Source organism: Podarcis melisellensis (assembly GCF_964234715.1).
Source record: "Podarcis melisellensis genome assembly, chromosome: 7".
Lineage (NCBI taxonomy): Eukaryota > Metazoa > Chordata > Lepidosauria > Squamata > Lacertidae > Podarcis > Podarcis melisellensis.
Window position 1 is genome coordinate 46,833,607 of NC_138539.1, and position 21,634 is coordinate 46,855,240.

A 21,634-nucleotide genomic window follows, 5' to 3' on the forward strand; every position below is an offset into this window, starting at 1 on the left:
ACAAGCAGACCTGTAGTAGCTGTGCAGAGGAAAATTGTGGGGATTACTGAAATATTACCATTTTTTTTTAATGTAGGAAGGAAACTTAATTTGTTTAAAGGGAGTTACTTCTAAGTAAAGCATACCCAAGGCAACCAATTGTGTTTTATTCTGTAAAGGCAGCACACCTGGGGAGTCAATGAAATACCGTGGACCCTAGAAAAGTGCTTGAGCAAACATACCCCAGCTTCTCTTGCCTTTTCTGTTGCTCCTGGAGGGCTCCCTCCCAAGTTCCAGATGGGGCTGGTCAACATTCCTTTCTCTGAATGCTAAGCAACAGTGATTAACTTATTTAAACATCCTTAGCAATGGAGATGCTTACAAAGTGCTGAAGCATTAGAATTGTCTGTGTTTTGTTTTATAACTTTCTTTAGATATGTCTGATCAACTTACTTTTAAAAAATGAAACTAATAAAACTATTAGTCTAACGATCCTGCTGACACATAAATGTACGCCTCCTGTAACCCTCCAAGGAGGCAACCCTGGCTTCCACCTCACGTCTATGTGAGAGTGAAAGAGTCACACTAGGTAAAGCCAGCTAGCTTTGACAGGACTCCAAGTGGAGATATTTTTTCAGTTAGCTGAACTCCTTTTTCAGTTAGCTGAAGCATCTTTTCCTGTACATGAATATCTTGTGCCTCTTGCCAGAAAACAAATTCTCTTTTAATAGTGCTCAGTCATAAGCAAAGGAAAATGTTTCCCATTATAAATGTTTTCCATGCTGTCAGATTGTTGAAGGGAAAGATTTTTTTTTTTGGCGTAACTACAGAGATAAACTTAAATAAACTCTTAACACGTTACTTTCACAAAATGTAAATCTACAAATTATGCTAGATTTTAAGATGGCATTAAAATGCAACACATTGTGACAGTTTAAATAGTTCTCACCAAGACAGAAATGAAATTGATGAATGTGCTGGAAAAAGTAAAGTGAAAAATACTCCAACTCTATCATTTGTCTTTTGACCTTATTTAATTTTTAATTTGTAAAGACACAATCTGAGGAGGTCAGGGCAGCATTTTAGCCTCACAACAACCCTCTGAGAATGAGTAGGCTAAAATAGTGACTTTCCTGATGCTATCTTTTTAGCTCCTCTTCAGAAAACAAGAGGAGCTAACACTGGCACTATGTTGGCTCAGTGGTTCTACAACCATTTTTGTGGCTAAAGTCAAGTTAAATAGATATTTGGGAGTTCCTGGTTGCAAAGTGCTTTGGGACTATTTGTAGTGGGTTGCAATAGATAAATTAGATAAACCTAAACCTAACTCAGTTGTGCAGTCATAAGACCGACTGAACTTGATGGGATTTACTTATAAGTAGATATATATTAATGGCACTGTTAATCAACTGCAAATGCCCATTTAGTGATGTCATCATCATCTGTACTTATCTGGTTTGAAATACCTATGCCATGTTTTTCTTCCTGCCTGATAATGTGCAGAACTATACCTGCAGCAAGTGCAAGCTGGTTGCCTTTCTGAAAGAGAAGGTACAACAACTTGAGATTCCGACTGAACAGGAAGAACTTTCTCATGATAAGACCTTTTTGATAGTGGAACAGATTGTATTATTTGTTCACGTACACCCATATTTTTTGTGTAAATAGCAGCTTGCAAACATTCAAATAGACAGTAAAACAATACAATAAGCATGAGGGGGAAAGTAAAAATATAATCTGAAACATTAGTCAGATTATGACTCTTCAGCAGACCAGGCATCAAAGTCTAGTACATGGATTAGCAAAAGTTCTTCAATATTGTGCTCCACACTTTCAAAGAAACACTCATTAAACCACTGCAAAACTACATGGGCTACAAACAAACCCAGCTGCTTTGTGGGTGCATGAAAATACATCTCTATGAAAAACTGTTGACTGCTATGAGCTACATAAATAGACCACCTAGTCAAACAGATCTCTGTTTTGTGACATTTCTGCCCCCCCCCTCCACCAATCTTGGCCAGTTCTACTGCACATTTGTTCATAGCAAATGTGGTTACTGTCCCCCATCCAGAGCTAAAACCCTTCCACGTTCGCAGTTGTGTTTGTTTTGCTATTGGGAGTGGGAGGATGACACTGAATTTCCATGTGGCTCTCCACATGGCTGGTGCTGAAATTACAATTACCAGCAGGCAATAAGATGGAGCACATCATCAGAACATATGCAAATTCACTCATCACTAATCTTTTCAAGAGAAGACTCAAGTGGCATCTAAGGCTGCATACATGCCATATATTTAAAGCAAACGACTTCCTGGAAACTGTAGTTTACCCCTCATAGAACTATAATTCCCAGTAGCCTTAACAACCTGCAGTTTTCAGGATTCTTTGGGGAAAGTAATGTGTTTTAAATTATGGTACGTGCACGGCCTAAGCTCCTGTGCTAATTAAAAAAACAAAAAACGGTTGCACCTTCAGACAATCTCTTTTGCATTCTTGACTGACACCCTCACTTGTGTAAGTTAATTATCATCTCCTTTCTTTCAGAGTGTAACTGTCTTCCAAGTTCCTGTTAAATTATGTCCTCAGCACTGTTTCAGCTGTGAGATTTGCTACCTAACCCACATTAGAAAATGAAAATCGCTTGCCCCATTTGTAACAGGGAGCATATCACAACTCACAGAAAAAGTTTATTTCTACTTTGGTGTGAACTCTGCAGTAGGGCTAAGGCCACTTTACAGCTTTTTTCATTTGGAAGCCTTGTGTATTAAACTTTGGCATTTTCTCATTAATTTGTGCTTTCCTATAGCAATCTTCTTTAGAAAGTGTGTTGCAGTGGCTGTAATGCATATTCCTCCCCTGTAACAATGAATCTGTTCAGCAAAAATAGAAAATGTGGAAAGACAGCAAAATTAACTAGACTGATAATACATTCTCATTGATTTAACCCTCCCAAGTGCATTTTTTGCCTATCTCACTGATAAATATAAAAATAATACAAGATGCAACTGAATTCCTCCACTGCACTTTGACTGTTCCTAGCTTCTGAAACACCAGTGGGAGATAGATGCATTGGGAAAGCTCCCAATTGGATATCTGTTGTTCCCCATGAGGAATCGGATGCCATGGATTATGCAGTCAAGTTTTATGCACTTGGGAAAATCACACCCCTGGTCAGCCCTCCTGGAGTGCAATGGATGATCATCACCCTGGGAAAATCACCTCCATGACCATTGGATTCGCTGTCCATAATCAGGGAAGAATTCCATGAAGTTGCTTTGTGGCAGCAAACCTTTAAATAAATTTCAAGCCCAGATTCATTCTCCAGGCATTAAAAAAAGTATTACTCATTTTTTTTGTTATTCTTTCCCCAAAGGGCAAAGTATCATTCCCTTCAGATGTGAATTTGAGTACTAAATGTGTAGTAGTTTGGAAACAAACTGGGAATTACCCAAAAGTAAGGAAGTGGTTTCTCTGACTGTTAGGAGTCCAGGTTCCTGGACAGTAAGCAGTAAGCATATGTAATTAAAAAGGAGGAGTTATTGCAAAAAAACAAACAAACCCAAGCAATTGTCTCCAGACAGTTCTAGCAAGCCTCTAGCAAGCATCACTCAGTTGACCCTTCTGAGGAGTTCTTCTTGTGTTGACAGGAGAGACCTTCGACCTTTACATTTCTTATTTTGCTTCCTGTCTAGCAGCCTTCCTATACGCCTATGCCTCAGACTTATTTGGTCAGCTGCAGCCCCTTCCTGTTCCAAAAAGCTATCTCTGTGGCTTTCCATACCTGTTTGGGCTTCCAGGGAGCTTTGACTGTGTTCCAGCCTGCTCTCCATTCTTCCCTTATCAGCCGGCCGTCCAAGGTCAAGGGGAGTTGACGCTGGCAGCTGCGGGCTCTCCTGTGCCGGTGTGAAAGCCCAGCCTCCCTGTTCCTGACTGCATTCTGCAGCCAGCTGCGAGATTACACTTGGAGCTGGTGTGTTCATGACACTGACTCTCCAGAAAGGCCGAAGTATGGAAGTTTGTATAATAAAACAAAAGAACAAACCAAAATAGCCTAACAAAGGCACGAGACCTTCCAGTGTTGATGGTATACAACTATGTTCAAATCATAGATTTCTCCATTTTTTCATATGAATAACTCTCAATTCTACTTTAGGAAAGAACAAAGGGTGGTTGGAAAGAAGACAGTTAGATGGTAAATCTATCAATTTAGTCTTTGGCTGAGATCAGCTTGACACACAGAATGTTATGATAATAGAATAATAGAATCATGGAGTTGGAAGGGACCGCGGGGGTCATCTAATCCAACCCCCCGCAATGCAGGAATCTCAACTAAAGCATCCATGACAGATGGCCATCCAACCTCTGCTTCAAAAGCTCCACAGAAAGAGAGTCCACACCCACCCACCCGAGACATTCATTCCACTGTCTTAATAGTGATTATTACAGTCATGATGCTGAATTAAAAAAAGGGAGGGAATGGAAGGTAGGTCAATGGGAGGAAAGAAATTGAGGGGGGCAGAAGATCTTGTATAATTTCAGGGAACAAACAACTTGTGTAACTGCTTTATGAAGAAAGTTTTTTGGTTGTTGTTTTTTACTATATTTGCTGCATCTCCCCACATGTATCGATGGCAACTAAATATATGTGTAGCCCCCATGTTTTTGCTACATTATGTGCAGACCACTTATTTTCTGACAACCAAGAGTATATTTAAAGGGAAACCCCATTCCTTTCAGTGTGATGTTGATCAATCAAAATATTCATGCCTAGGATTGCAGTCCGCATCTGTCAACATTCTAAACAGCCCATTCTGTGACCTTTTATTTCAGGGATAGGGAAACTGTCAATCCAAATGTTGTTGATATTGCCAGCTCCCATCACCCCCCCCATCAGCAATGGTCAAGAATGCTGAGAGTTGTAATCCGCCAATATACAGAAGGTCACAGGTTAGCCAACCCTGTTTTATGCCACGGATGACCATGACATAGATGGACAGTCATTGCTAAGCTTCTTCTGCTCACTAGACTTTTGGTGGTTTTTTGGAAGCATTGTTCATTCTTTTAATGTATGTGTATGATTCACTGTTCTGAAAAGCATAATAGACTGTCATTTAACTTTTAAAAATGAGGGAGATTGTGACATAAGCACTGTGTACAGCCATAAACATTTTTAAAAACTACTTCCAGTTGTCAGTCATGGCCCAATAGGGACTATGTGAGGAATGCGAACAAAATTTAAAAGAAATCAATACTGCAAGTTGGCTACAAGCTGAAATAACATATTGGTTTCTTGCAGTTATACGTCACAGAAGGCAGAATAAATAGATTCTGGAGTTATTTCTTATGCTGAAGGTCCAGTAGTTCAGGCAGCAGACTAGCAATGGGCAAATTGTGGCCCTCCAAATGTTTTTGGACTCCCAGCTCCCATCAGTCCCAGCCAACATTGACAGTGTTCAGGAATGATGTCAGGAGTTGCAGTACAGCAGCATCTAGTAGACCACAGGCTCCTCACCCCTGTTAGACCCCCAAAGTAACTTAGACTCCGAATAGAGAAACATTGGACTCCATGTAACTTACAAGTGAGGATCAGCAAATCTGTCAATTTTGTTTTATCTTAGTTTCTCATTTTTCCAAATTTAAGTTCTATTCACCTTGTTTCCAATTTCCAATTTAAAAAAATGTCAACATGAAAATTAATATTATTTGACAAATTCCTGCTGAAATAAACATTATGGTGTGCATTTTTGCCTAACAGACACATTTTTGCAACTTTTCCTAACATTTTGCTTCTCCCTGCCTGTAAACCACTTTGATATTTTTATTATATAGTGCAATATTTTTTTTTATAAATAAGTATATTGGAAATTTCATGTTTTTATTAGACATCTACTTCTGCTTCATTGACTATGCAAACGCCTTTCACTGTGTTGACCACAGCAAACTATGGCAAGTTCTTTAAGTAATGGGAGTGCCTGATCACCTCATCTGTCTGCTGAGAAATCTCTATGTGGGACAAGAAGCTACAGTTAGAACTGGATATGGAACAACTGATTGGTTCAAAATTGGGAAAGGAGTACGACAAGGCTGTATATTGTCTCCCTGCTTATTTAACTTATACGCAGAATTCATCATGCGAAAGGCTGGGCTGGATGAATCCCAAGCCAGAATTAAGATTGCCGGAAGAAATATCAACAACTTCAGATATGCAGATGACACAACTTTGATGGCAGAAAGTGAGGAGGAATTAAAGAACCTTTTAACGAGGGTGAAAGAGGAGAGCACAAAATATGGTCTGAAGCTCAACATCAAAAAAACGAAGATCATGGCCACTGGTCCCATCACCTCCTGGCAAACAGAAGGGGAAGAAATGGAGGCAGTGAGAGATTTTACTTTCTTGGGCTCCATGATCACTGCAGATGATAACAGCAGCCACGAAATTAAAAGACGCCTGCTTCTTGGGAGAAAAGCAATGACAAACCTAGACAGCATCTTAAAAAGTAGAGACATCACCTTGCCAACAAAGATCCGTATAGTAAAAGCTATGGTTTTCCCAGTAGTGATGTATGGAAGTGAGAGCTGGACCATAAAGAAGGCTGATCGCCAAATAATTGATGCTTTTGAATTATGGTGCTGGAGGAGACTCTTGAGAGTGCCATGGACTGCAAGAAGATCAAACCTATCCATTCTTAAGGAAATCAGCCCTGAGTGCTCACTGGAAGGACAGATCGTGAAGCCGAGGCTCCAATACTTTGGCCACCTCATGAGAAGAGAAGACCCTCTGGAAAAGACCCTGACATTGGGAAGGATGGAGGGCACAAGGAGAAGGGGACAACAGAGGACGAGATGGTTGGATGGTGTTCTTGAAGCTACCAGCATGAGTTTGACCAAACTGCGGGAGGCAGTGGAGGACAGAAGTGCCTGGTGTGATCTGGTCCATGGGGTCACGAAGAGTCGGACACGACTAAACAACAACATTTTTATACACAGTTCCACCCAAATATATTCATTTGTTTTGATTGCTTTCATTGAGATGGTTCCACCATTGCAATGAGAAAAGGGGACATTATTTGCTGTTCCCTGTTTCCATGAAAATATGGAAAGATGCAATTATCGTATTTTTTTGGCTTCAGAATCAAGGTTGATAAATGGATACAGATAATAATGCACAAATATCAATACAGTGGAGTTTTCCACATATCCATTAATCTTAATGTGTCTATTTGTAACATTTTGACTAATTGGTTTCATGATATTTTTCATCTATTGAATTTCAAGTAGGAATCTTTGAATAAAGGATTCACATGAATAGAAAAAAGTTCTCAGCCACAAAACTCGCCAAAGCTTTGGTGATGCACAGTTGCAATCTGGTGCTGTTTGCAAAACAAATCTAAAGAACAAGACCAATTAAACTGCAAAGTTAAGGGTGCGCTAGCAGAGCAATAAAAGCTAATCAGAATTAATGTTTACATATGTTCTTCAAGACATCTCATTGATCAATGAATAAGTTAGAACAAGAAGATATATAGAAGGTAAGCTATTCTCTGTTATACACATTAAAAAGTACACACTTGGGTTAAGTCAGTGTCTTTTCGTAACTTACTGCTCTGCTAAATCACCCTGTCTGAAATAAAAGGTGGTTCAAGTTTGGGATGGAGAGGATCCTGTGAATATTATGAAATGGAAGTTTGGCTATGACAGTCTTCCAGATTCCTTCCTCAAACTTAACTTTGTTAAATGTACCGGTACCTTTCAGACTGTGGGCCAAAGATTTGTGAATAGTATTTCTACATTTAAAAAGTGGAAGAAGATGATTCGCTTTGGGGTCATGATACTGAGGAAGATTAACAGGTACCCATATGACGACATCATATGGGTATGTTTTGCGCTGTGGGGCAAAAAGCAATCTGAAGCTGTTATTTTAATTGGGAAAACAGATGAGGAGAAGGATTAACCTTCCTCCTACTGCCAAGGTCTCAGTCTGCACTGCCCCCTCCTAGAGCAGCTATTATCACAAAAGAAGGGAAGATCAGTGATAAGGGTAATCTATTTTTTATTTCTACAAATTCAGTTCCCTGAGGGACATGTGATATAAAACATTTCTCCCTTGCTTCCATAGTCATAGCCTCTCACATAATATATCCCACCTTTAATTTCCAGATTTTTCTGTTCCTTGGCTTTTTCAGAATTTACAAGCAAGTACCGGGTGGCGCTGTGGGTTAAACCACAGAGCCTAGGGCTTGCTGATCAGAAGGTCGGCAGTTCGAATCCCCACGAAGGGGTGAGCTCCTGTTGCCTGCCCACCTAGCAGTTTGAAAGCACGAAGTGCAAGTAGATAAATAGGTACTGCTCCGGCAGGAAGGTAAACAGTGTTTCTGTGTGCTGCTCTGGTTCTCCAGAAGTGGCTTAGTCATGCTGGCCACATGACCCGGAAGCTGGCTCCCTCAGCCAGTAAAGTGAGAAGAGTGCAGCAACCCCAGAGTCGTCTGCGACTGGACCTAATTAGGTCAGGGGTCCCTTTACCTTTACCTTACAGGAGATGCACAGGCAGAAAGGACCAATAATTAAGGCTGCAATCATATAAATACTTACCTTACTACTTATGGGTAGACATACATAGAATTGCACTGTAACCTCTTCTTTTGTGGCTGGTTTAGGAGATCCTTCATGTTCAGAGGATTGCCTATGGGAAATAAACAGAAGTGACAAGCAGATACCACCTATCTAAAAGCTACTTTTTAAGTATTCAACAAGAACAGCATGCTCTACTCCTTCAAGCAACAGTAAAATAGATATGAAATTAACTGCAACAAATTCCCTCTGCAATTCTTGAAAAGCAATAAAACACTGGGGTGAATAAGATTTATAAAGTTATGGATTTATCTGATCTGCTTACATCTTAACAGCAAGAACACCCAAATGCAGCGTACATAAGATAGCTTTGCAGAATATCATTAACATCTGCATCAAACTGGAACAAACTTGTGAAATAGATTAGGAACAGTGTAACAAACACCAGGAAAGCACAATTTGATGTGCACATGAAGGTATCTGTTTTGGCTCCTTTCTAGAATATTAAGCTATTTTGATTAATGTGTGTGTATGATCTTACTTGTAAAGCCTGGTTTCTCCTATTGAGAATTCCTGCTCAGTCACTTTACAAAAGTACAAAGGGTCTAGGTTTATATTATTATACAAGGATAGAAAGTCGCACTCATAATCTTCTGAGACTATTAATCTCCCATGTGTGTAGGATAGATATAGATGATAGATAGATGATAGATTAGATTAGATAGACAGACGATAGATAGATTAGATAGATAGATAGATTAGATAGATAGATGATAGATATAGATAGATAGATAGATAGATAGATAGATAGATAGATAGATAGATAGATAGATGATAGATAGATGATAGATAGATAATAGATAGATGATAGATAGATATAGATAGATGATAGATAGATAGATAGATAGATAGATAGATAGATAGATAGATAGATAGATGATAGATAATAGGTAGATGATAGATAGATAGATAGATAGATGATAGATAGATAGATAGATAGATAGATAGATGATAGATAGATAGATAGATAGATAGATAGATAGATAGATAGATAGATAGATAGATAGATGATAGACAGATAGATAATAGATGATAGATAGATAGATATAGATAGATAGATGGATGGATAGATAGATAGATAGATGATAGATAGATGATAGATAGATGATAGATAGATGATAGATAGATGATAGATAGATAGATGATAGATTCTTCTGACCCTATGTATTAGTTAGAATTATTTTGTGCAATCCAAGTGGAGGATCCAGGAAGCAAAACAGAAATTCTGCCAGGCAGTAAGGAAAAGATGGCAACCCCAATCCAATTATAGTTCCACTCAGAGTAAACTCATTGAAGTTAATGAGCATGACTAACTTAGGTTCATTAATTTCAGTGGGCCTACTCTGAGTAGGACTAGCATTGAATACCACCCGTTGTCTTGCTCCACATGGCTTGGCTCATTTCCTCAGCTCTTTTGGTTCAGCAGGCTTATATTGGGTAAGTTTGTCTGCAAGGTAATTGGATGATCTTGCTTCTGGGCACAGTTCAACTATATTGCCCTTGTTGTTTAGTTGTTTAGTCATGTCCGACTCTTCATGACCCCATGGACCAGAGCATGCCAGGCACTCCTGTCTTCCACTGCCTCCCGCAGTTTGGTCAAACTCACGTTGGTAGCTTCGAGAACACTGTCCAACCATCTTGTCCTCTGTTGTCCCCTTCTCCTTGTGCCATCAATCTTTCCCAACATCAGGTCTTTTCCAGGGAGTCTTCTCTTCTCATGAGGTGGCCAAAGTATTGGAGCCTCAGCTTCACAATCTGTCCTTCCAGTGAGCACTCAGGGCTGATTTCCTTAAGAATGGATGGATTTGATCTTCTAAATCAGCAAGATTGCTATAGGTTGCAGGCCTGTTCAAAACAGCCAACTGAATACCTACTAACATTTGTTGTTTGCTGCTTGCACTTCATAGAAATTGGACAGTACCACTCACTTTTGTTTGGTAGAATCTTGGTGATGAGACTTGGCCAAAGCCATTTGCTGACTGAGGCAAAGGACAAAACTGTCTTTTCTGTATGCAGAAACTGAAACAGACTGATGACTTAGTATTACCTCAACACCAGCAAGAGGACAATGTCCTCCCACCAGAGGCAGTTTTAGGGTAGCACAATTCCAGGGAGCACCAAAACAATACTGTAGAACAGAACATGACAGGGGTACAAAATTTTAGCCTCGCACAGAGCACCACTGAAATTTGAGAGCCCAAAGCCAACCACAGCTTCCACCACACCTTAGGCATTAAGGAATAATGTAGGTTGTGTGCCCTGTCCTTCTAACACTGTACTGCTGCTGCCCGCTGCTGCCTTAAGAGTGTTGAAGCAGCTACTTCACTCTCTCTAAAGGTAGGGGCGGTCCTGGTGATGGATGTTGCTTGCTCCAGCAATAAGCTGGAAAATGAATGTATAGGCTTTCTTTCCCAGCACCGAGTAGCTACCATTCAAACAGGTATTGAACCTAAAAGAAAAAGCTATGTCTGGCTACTGATATTGTAAATCCGGATTTAAATTTATCAAGCCAAATCATATAACCTTAGTTTGAACATCTACCAGTATAAAAAAAATGCTTTGATACATGTCACTCAGATATATAATAGCGATACTCTAAAAACATCATAAGGCATGGGAAAAGAGTCTGTTGTCATTGTAAGGAAGAAACGACTGCAATAAATTAACACAAATACCCTTCTGTAAATTTGCTAACTTGTGTGTAGCGTCCAGTGAGAAAATGTATGTGTTTCTGCTTCGCACACATCTCTGTACATAATGACTTCGTTCCTCAAAAACAAAGTCACCACTTCCTTATAATGACTACGTTATGTAATATAAGAAGTCACTTTCTAATAAATGCTACATGACGGCAGGTAAAAGTTTGAACGGGAAAGCAGTTATACTTAAATAATCAAGGTGATTTCCATGCTAATAACTTAAGTTCTTTACTTTCAATGGCCCTACTCTGAGTATGACTTAGTTGGATAGCACTCACAGTTTGTGAGACTGACATATTGTTAGTATCCGGAAACCACAGAACCATAACCAATGTTTTTCAGCTATATTGCCAGTAGTATCTAACTCTCAGCTACTGCAGGATGTCCTGTTTGTTCTGTTCTGCCTCTTTATAAGCCCCCACAGGCTGTGATGGGCATAATAATGGCTTCCCATCACTTTTCAATATATAATAAGCACCAACCACTGCTGTATAGTCAGAGCACAGAACTGGCAGCCCTGACACAAGTGGCTTGCAGTGCAACTCTAAACTGCTCTGGACATTCAAAATCTCTCCCACATGGAGGAACCTCAACCCAATGCAGGGATGCATTCATGTGGAGAATGAAATTTATGACCAAGGCTGCCCATACATATTGGCTGCCACCGCAGTTTCTCACTGGCAATTTCCACACTGCAGCAGAATGTTATTCGGCTGTTACAGTTTTGTGAAGCATTGCAGGTAGCTGTGGCTGTTCAAGGATGGTTGGCTAAGTTGGAGTGCATTATGTGGAAATGATTTTGAGTACCCAAGTCAGCCCCCTAACAGTCTGGGAACCCAATGTAAACTTTGTGTCTGTAGCCAACCATGGACACTCTAGCTGTTAGTCACATGCTTTTGTTATAAAATTCACCATTGGTCCTTTTCCAGCTGTTTAGTCCTTCCTGACCCTTCCCCACCTAATTCCTAACAACAAATGAAAGTCTAGACTATCCCGACCCAAATCTTGGATTCAGATCCAGTACTTGGAATAATCCCCCTTCTTTTTTGCCATTGGCAATCTGTTTAGATACCAAGGGTCATCAACCTTTTAGGATTCATGGACACATTTGAAATTCTGAGAGTGCCATGGGCACTACCACCTCTGGTGTTAAGTTGTGGGTGAACATATCAGATGACACAGCAATTCTTCAAACAGCTCTTGTTTATTCACAGGCCAGAATAGAACTGGGCTGAAGGGTTCAGCCAACCTGCTTATATAGACCTCAACTACTATGCAATAGTAACAACTTTCTGTAACTATCCAATCACTGAACGGCACTTTCAATTCCTTATTTGCATATGTGGACCTGAGTGAAAACTATCTACAGTATCCCCCTGCTGGCCCAGGGTGAAAACTTCAGTACATAACATCTGGTTGCTTGTTTTCCTGACTCCAGACAAACAGAAAAACGGGCAGAGAGTCAGCACAAACACAGAGTCTTGCCTTTTTCATGTAGTCTAGGCAAAAGTTGAATCCAGTAGAATCAAAATGGATCCATGGGGAATCTCCAACCCCCCAACTCCCCCATCAAATTAAAGCCTGGTAAACTGCATAGTAAAAATCACAAACTTGCTGCTTGCCAGATGTGTGTGTTTGTGATACCACCCTTTTCCTTCCTCCCTTTCTATCAGCACCCTGCCTTCCCCCTCAGGGCACTTCATTTTTCTCCTCTCAGCCTCCCAAATAACTCCCTTTCCCCTCCTGCCATCTTGATCACTCCAATGAAGTGGGGAAAACCAGCTCTCTTCTAATTTCCAATTTCTTTCAGCTGTATGTACTTTGCCAAGGGGGAAGAGGTCCAGGAAGAGGTCCAGGAAGGCCGGCGGGGGGCGAAAGTCTTTGCTCCCCACTGCCAGCATTTTAAAAGCAGTCCGGGATAGCAGGGAAGTGCCTTCAAAAGCCATCTGGGATAGCGGAGAAACACGCTGCGTTTCTCCACTCTCCCGGGAAGGCAGGCAGGGGGGAGCAAAGACTTTCGCCCCCCGCCGGCCTTCAGAAGAGGTCCCGGGTTTTTTAAAATGCTGGCGGGCGGCAGCGAAGCTTTTGCTGCCGCCCGCCAGCATTTTAAGATCGCCCCGGACAGCGGAGAAGTCCTCCGCTGTCCCGGGGTTTTTTTAAATGCTGGGGGTGGGAAGAAAAGCCCTTGTCCCCCCCCCAGCCTTCAGAAGAGGTCAGGGGACAGACTGTCCCCGGACCTGGTCTGAAGGCGGTTTCCATAGGAACGCATTGATTGATTTTCAATGCATTCCTATGGGAAACCGTGCTTCGCAAGACGAAAAACTCGCAAGACGAAAGAACTTGCGGAACGAATTAATTTCGTCTTGCGAGGCACCGCTGTACATTTGTTTTCTGTGAAATGTATCCTTTGAAGACAGTCTACAATAGCTGACATAGAATTATTCCCTCCTCAGCCAAGTTAAAGCTTAATTTCCATCAAGTGCATTCTCTCTCTCTCTCTCTCTCTCTCTCTCTCTCTCTCTCTCTCTCTCTCTCTCTCAGCTATGGCTTAATCTTAATGTTTATTTTGCTACTTAAGAGGATGCGCTATTCCAGGGGTCAGCAAACTTTTTCAGCAGGGGGCCACTCCACTGTCCCTCAGACCTTGTGGGGAGCTGGACTATATTTTTTGGGGGGAAATGAACGAATTCCTATGCCCAGAGATTCATTTTAAATAAAAGGACACATTCTACTCATGTAAAAACACGCTGATTCCTGGACTGTCCATGGGCCGGATTGAGAAGGCGATGGGGCCAGTTACACCCCCCGGGCCTTAGTTTGCCTACCCATGCACTATTGAGTTGTTAATTGTGTTTTATAGAATGTCGAAATTTTCTGGTATTTTTTGTAGTTGCTATTGATCTAAGCTGTTTTAACCTATTGTAAGAGGCTTGGTTTTGTTTAAATATAAGCAGTATATAAATTATTTAATGATGATGATTCTTAATTGCATTGCTGTGTGATTCCTCCCCCCACAACACCCAGAGGCAGAAGTGCACCATTTCTCACCGCTTTATCATGAAAGCAGTTGCTTAACCCCAGTTTCTTATGCCTTATTTTCTTTGAATGTATTTTTCTGAAGTCTCTGGACATAGGGCAGACAGCAAAAGAAAGTGGAACATTGTATGTGTTCATTTTAAACCAAAGAACAGATACAAGCAAGCATATAAATCAAATGAATACAGGTATGATATTCAGCATGCATCCGGCATTGAAGGAGGCAAGCTTTGAAAAGTTGAAGTGATATATAGTTCAGTGCTTGACTCTATATCTCAAAAGACAATAAAAGAAAAGGAAGTTAGAAAATGAAATAAATCATTACTTATATACAAATGAGATGTTAACACTTCTTCAGGATGTAATCTGATCAAATACATAAAGAATGTCTCAAAAATTTAAAACTACTGAAAGCTGTTAAAATAAATGTTACATCATACACTATTTTCCTTTTTGAAAACATCAGAGGACTTGCTTTGTGGTCTCCTGATAACTGTGGTGCACCTGATATCCATGATGATACAGGTCTTTTGGGATGTGGCACCAGTTCTATTAGAATGACACTCCAGAGACACCTGTCAGGCCCCTGTGTGCTCAGCTAAGATCTGGCTCTTCAGAAAAATCTCCTGATCTAACTGACTTGCTATCTTTCTTTTTCTTTAATCTGATTTTAAAAAGAATCCCCTGCTTTGCTTGGATTTTTGTTCCAGTTGCTATGCTGTTGTTAAAATGCCTTTTATTTAATTAAAAAAAATAAATTGTTGAACTGTTACGTAGTGATGCTATCCACCACAACACACACACACACACACGGTCGGGAGTTGCTTAGTTTCAGTTTCTGGAAACAGACAGATAAACGTTAGAATTAGTTAAATATTAAGAGGCAGAGGAGAAGAAATACGGAGCCAGGTTTTGCCAAAACAAGACCGAAGGCACAGTTTCCACAGTATTGTTTAAAACATTTCCATCCGTGAAACAAATGTGATGTAGGATATTGGTGTCAAATCATGGGATCACATTATATTGGTTGCAGTCACTGTTTCCACTAATGTGCCAAGCCTTTGGCTTTATGGTTGAAACGGAATGTCATGTTTTATGCCCATTTGTGTTAATAACCCAAGTCACCATGCTGTGAGGATGACTCACAGCTGAAATAATTTCCAGGAGGGCAGCCATGTTAGTCTGTTACAACAAAAACAAAGAAGTCTCTTGTGGTGCTTTAAGGACTAGCAAACTGCAAGTTGACTCTAGTCCACAAAAACCTATGCCACAAAAACCTATGCCATACACCTAATCTTTTAAGATGCCACAAGATTTTTTGTTGCTCTCACTGCTGAAATGTGTCCAAGTTGTGCACACATTTTTATAGTAATCACTGCTGTCTTGAGGGAATACCTAATTGTGTGTTTGTCTTTTCTCAGCTGATGGCATTTTAAATGGCAGTTCGGTCAAATGCTGTTTGCAGCAAACTGTAGTGTGAGAAGAAACCCCATTGTTGACTTCCAATTAAATATTTTTTTGAGAGGCCTTCTCATTTCCTCACGATATTTGCTTGACCCAAACAGCCTGGCAGAGTCACTGAATACATAGAAAAGCAGCATTATGAGATTTTTACAAGTTCCTCTAGAAAGCATGCAATTGAATGTTAAATCTCAGAAGATGGAAAGAACTAGAAGAACATTTCAGGTCTGATTTAACATAATTTTAAATTAGTGCAAGAGCGTTCAAGCAGAATAATGTTCTCAGAGGCCATTAATGCATTTCCTGAAGCTGACAAGGGCACCCTCAGGAGCAATATGTAGAGATGCCTTCCTAGTCTTCCCTCCAGGGTCCTCTGTGCTTCATCTGCCACTCTGAAAGTAAATAAGATTGAATTTGGGTTCTTCTTTAGTTAAGTGCCTCTCGTTAGATATGACCCAGATTAAAGGAATTTCAGCTTACAACTCTCTTCTTTCTCAACACCAGTCAAACCTTTAAGAATTATATAATTTTGCCAGGGTTTTCATCCTTCTAGTCTAATACCACTTTATATAAAGTTCACAAAAATGAGGAGAAAAGACATCAGTAAGAATTAAAGTGAGAGGCAAAGTCCTGCAAGAAGGAATTTGCATGGATGCAACTAATCATACCAGGGTGAGAATGTGTGTTTATGCTGCCCCGTTGTGATAACATGAGGTTGCATATTTGAGTTAGATATATGTTGTTATTTTTATATAGTCTCAACATTCATTGAAAAATGAGCTTTAATTTAGCAAGGAAACCGTATCATACCCATATCATAAGACTATACAAAGTTGCCTTATACAGAGTCAGACCATCAATACATCTAGTTCAAAAACGGGTTTCAGGCAGAGGTCTTTCCAGCCCTACCATGAGATGCAAAGAGATTCAACTAGGGACCTTTTGCATGCAAATCATGTGCTCTATCCCTAAGCTACAAATCAACTAGACAAAGTTTATCTAGGCATTAATACCTGCTTCTGCTATAATATTCCCTGGTGAGCCATCATCAGGGGAGGAATATCTGTTTTGTTGATGTCAGAAAATAGTTGAACACAGTGGACTTCTAAGTAAATATTATGCAGATGATTGCACCGTCAATTTCTCTGAACATGATCACTTTGGAACTGATACCAGCTGACTGTGTGAATTGATTCCATTTAAAAGCATTGTGTTTGAGATGATATGAAAGTTCCACTTGAGAAATTGTATCTGCATTCACACATGGCAGGACAGACGATCAAAGAAAGATGTGCTTTCCCAAGCCCACATTTCCAGCACGTTCTCACTCAGTGACCTCTCAGTGACCTCTATACTAGCTTGGTCAAGTCCACAGAATGGAAGATGGATGTGCTCTACGGAGACCTGGCTTCAGGCACCAGGCCCATTGGCAGACCAACTCTGCGTTACAAAGATGTATACAAATGCGACAAAGGCTGGCAGCATTAACCCTGCCATGTATCCACAGCAGTGACCAGAGGAAAAATGACTGCTAGCAGGAATGCAGAGAGAAGAAACGCCATGGTACGTATGTAAAGTGAAACCAGATGCCTTCATCTGCCCTTCCTGCAATAAAACATGTCTCTCCCATATTGTCTCTTCTTCCACAGCAGGCGCTGCAACTCTCCAATGCTTTGGCTTCATCCCTGATGGCACACTCTTCCATTGACTCTTGAGACAGATGGTTGCCAGCAACGGGCTTTCTGTCTATTGGTTGGAGATCTTACAAATTCTTTCCCTTAGAAAATATAAGTGATTTCCACTGATGTTATTTTTGGCTTAAGTGAGTCATATTTCCATCAGACAAAAGGCTGTGTACATTTTTCATCTATGAGATCAGCAAGATGGTCAAGTGAAGAATAAAATGACATTTCCCCAGTCAGGGCACCATTCTCATTTTGTGGCCACTGCATTTTATGACTTCAAACTGTCCCTGTGAATTATGTGAATCTTTTTCAAATTTGACAGACTAACATGAAACCTTTGGGCAACTGAGGACAACAGATTAAGAGTGACTTCTTGCCATATACAGCCTTGTTTGTGATATCCAGCTTTTCTTTTGGTAAATAATTTGTTTAGCAATCATGGAATACCTTCCAGTGTTAACCTAATAAAATAGATGAATTAGACTAGATTTTTCAGTTCCAGAGGAGAGAGAGAGAAATATTCTCATCATTCCACAGTAGCCATGACAATATTTGGGCCTTGTTTGTCCTTTGAGAATACATCTTCAAATATGTGCTTTACGAAGGATTACAGAGCAATTACCCTCAGAATATTTATTCCTTTGTTTACAAGAAGGAATGGAAGAATGGCTCATGGCCTGAACAACATTGAATAGATGTGAGCCCTCCCTCCTGTTCTGAAGCCATATCCAAGGTATATCTACTAAGGCCCATAAAATTCAAAAGATCATTCATTCATGTTTATGCAAAACCAGCTTATATCAAATAGCATCCCAAGTAATAAGCATCTTCAATGCCACCCCCCATTTGTTAAGAGTGACACAAGCATACTTTCACAATTACACAACAGAATACAGCCAAAAAGCGTTCAAGGAAATTAAACAAGAACATAGTTCTAAGAAGATCTGGAAGGTACCTTGAGATTCTACAAAAGTTCAGAAAATTGGATGAGGTTAAGAGAAAAATACAATCTGCATCACAAATATCTAAAACATTTTACTGTCAAATGTTCTGTATTCCTATTTTTCAATAGCAACAAATATTAGTGTGAGATTACTTAGCTCATGATAAATGTAACAAATAAGTAGATAATGTTCCGTTATTTTATAGTACTGATGACATCACATCATTCATATGTACACTAGTTGTTGAATGGGCAAATGATGTCAAAAAATTTCAAGTGTTTTGAAGTTGCTGTTGTTTGAATAAAAATGAGTGTTAATACAATCAGTGCTGACCACACAGGTAAATGTTGCCGGCTTTTGCAACTGAGTATAAACAGTGTATACAATTAGTGTCAGCTGCTGAGTAGTCAAGTTGATGGCCCATGAAAAGCAATCCAAGCTTGGCAACCCAGGTTATAGCTCAAGACTATAGACATACATGCAACATACACAGGGCTGAAGTGCAAACCCCCAGCAGAACTGGAAACAGGATTGGATGGAGTACTGGGCCAGATCTAGTAAATCTGGAGTTACTCTGAAGGCAGGGTCAACTAGAGGCTGGAACTTTAGCAGATAAGCCAATCTGAAAGGGAGAAGAGTCCAGAACTAAATACACAGACATATCTAGATTGTATTTATGGAATTAGCAAGCTATGTGGATGAGTGGGAGAGTTTCCCCCTTAATTTTCCACTCTGAAGCCTGGAGCACCAGCAAACCAGCCAGGAAGCTTGAATCCCAGCTGATCTTAACACTTTTCCACTGCTACACAAAATATGGGAACTCATCTGTGAAATGGGCTGCCTCACTGGGCTAAAAATGTCTTGAGTCGAATCAGGTGCTTCCAAGGTATCACAATGGTCTCCTTACTATGGAGCTTCGGTCTGGGTAACCAAATTGTGTTTGTTTATTCAAGACCATGTCTATTCTACTAGATTTATATTTTTAAAATCCATAAGTAGTGTATAATAATGAGACACACTATAACAGATATATAGTAAAATCTGTATAAAAACAGCAGAGAAAGTACAAGCAATGTAATAAAGTGTTGAACTGTATAAAAGGAGAGAGTCCAGCTTAATGATTAGGGAGAAACTGAGGAAAATGTTGCATCTTCAAAAGATGTCTGAAGCAGGAAGCTAACTGTGCTTTGGAAGAGCCTTTCAAAGAGCAGGGGCAACAGCCAAAACACACTTTTAATGTCATTCCTATATTATGGTCTATGACACACAGTGCTGCAACAAGAGCTCCTCTGATTATCTCATTGAGCTACCAGGCCTACATAGTGGCAGGCAGTCTTTCAGGTAACCAGGTTCTGAGTTGTTCAGGACTTTATATGTCAGTCATATAAAGCATAGCTTGGCAGCTAATTGGAAGCCCAATGCAGTTCTGTCAATACCGCTGGGATTTCTACATGTCCAGGAGTCCAACTTAATACTCTGGCCTTAGTATTTTGCACCAACTGAAGCTTCCAGACCAGTCGCAAGGGTAGCCCCACATAGCTCAAGCCACAATAACCACCCAATCATGAGTCACAGTGGCCAAGTTATTCCTGCCCAGGAAAGGGCATAGTTGGCATACCAACCAAAGTTGACTGTAGGTGCTCCATGCCACCAAGACACTTTATCTTCCAAGGTCAATTATGAATCTAAGAGTCCAAACTATATACCTGTTCTTCTAGAGTAAGTTCAGTCCCATCAGAACAGATAAATTTTCCAGTTCCCAGACCTGGGAACCACTCACTAAGCCTCTGTCTTACCAGTGTAAGGATTCAGCTTTGGTTTATTGGTCCACATGCAGCCCACCACTAGTTCAGAGCACAAATGGAAATTACAACATAAAATTTAAAACTAGAAGTAACTATTGTCAAGTTATATACAGTATGCATGAATCAGATAGTGCATACATTTCTGGAACAAAGCAGTGCTCATCTAGTTTTTGGTCTGTTTGTGTAACTAGCTTCTGCCTGCACTCTGACCTCCTTAGGCAGATTTATTAAAGATTAATATATTTTCTTTCGTGGCAATTTAGCTTCACTACCATGTAATTTACCTTCCTCAATTAAAAACTGATGTAAGTTACAGCTAATATTCTGTCATTTTCAGTGATCCTTTCTTGAAACAAGTAAAGCTGATTGGATGATGTACAAGGCAATAGACAAACCTGACACTTGTCTATCTTCTGCAAGGAATACACTACGCTCAGTTTAATTAAATTGAAGGGCATTTCCTTTGAGCTGTGAAGTTCTGTAATTAATCTACATCTCTGAAATGTGCATGATCCAATCAGCACACTAACTCATTCTACTTATCTTTATAAATAGCATTTGTTTTTGTGTTTGTCATTCAGACATAATTTACCAGGCAGAGTGATTACAGTGTAATTTTTGGCAGCATGAAATATCTTGAAATTGTGAAGTGACTAATTTCTTTCAAAAGTAAAAAATAACCTCTTCAAAGTTATGTTGCCTCCAATACTTCTGGGTTTTGGGGCAGGGGGCAGGGAGGCAGTTAAAGTATTTGGCTGAAACATTTTTACTCATGCTGGAAAAATGGGTACTAAAAAAGTCCACATCAGACAAGATTACAGGGAATCAAACCATCTTATACTCTACTGGGTTTTATTTGGGTAAAGTCATAGACTCCTAATTTAAAATAATGTGTAAAGGCAAAGCATATTAATAAACTTAATACTAATATGCAAGTGGAGGAAATGCAATGTGCCACTAGTCAGTGGCAGCAAGTACAATTTTTTGCATTGCATTTTTTCAGTGCCATCCAGTGGATCTATTCCAAATAGTGCTGTGCCTTTTACATGCTAGCCCTAAAGAAATGCTAGAACCTCTGACAGCCCGCTGTGTGACCCATTTGTGATGCATTCTTAGGATAAAGTCGTGTGTATCCATTGGGAAAGATAAATGTGGAGAGGCACTCAAAGCACTGTCTAGTCTGATTTTGTTAGAAGAATTCCCAAGGACAAAGTGTTTGCTCAAGTGCATGGGACCACTTGCATGGCTGACCCATACCTCTCATGGCTTGCAAAATACTGCAGGGAGAGGGCGGCTGGTTATGTTGAGGGAGTAATGAATGCTTCATTGAAAGAAGACATGGTGCCTAACCAGCAGAAAGAGCTGCTTACCTTGGACCCAGGATACCCTAATGA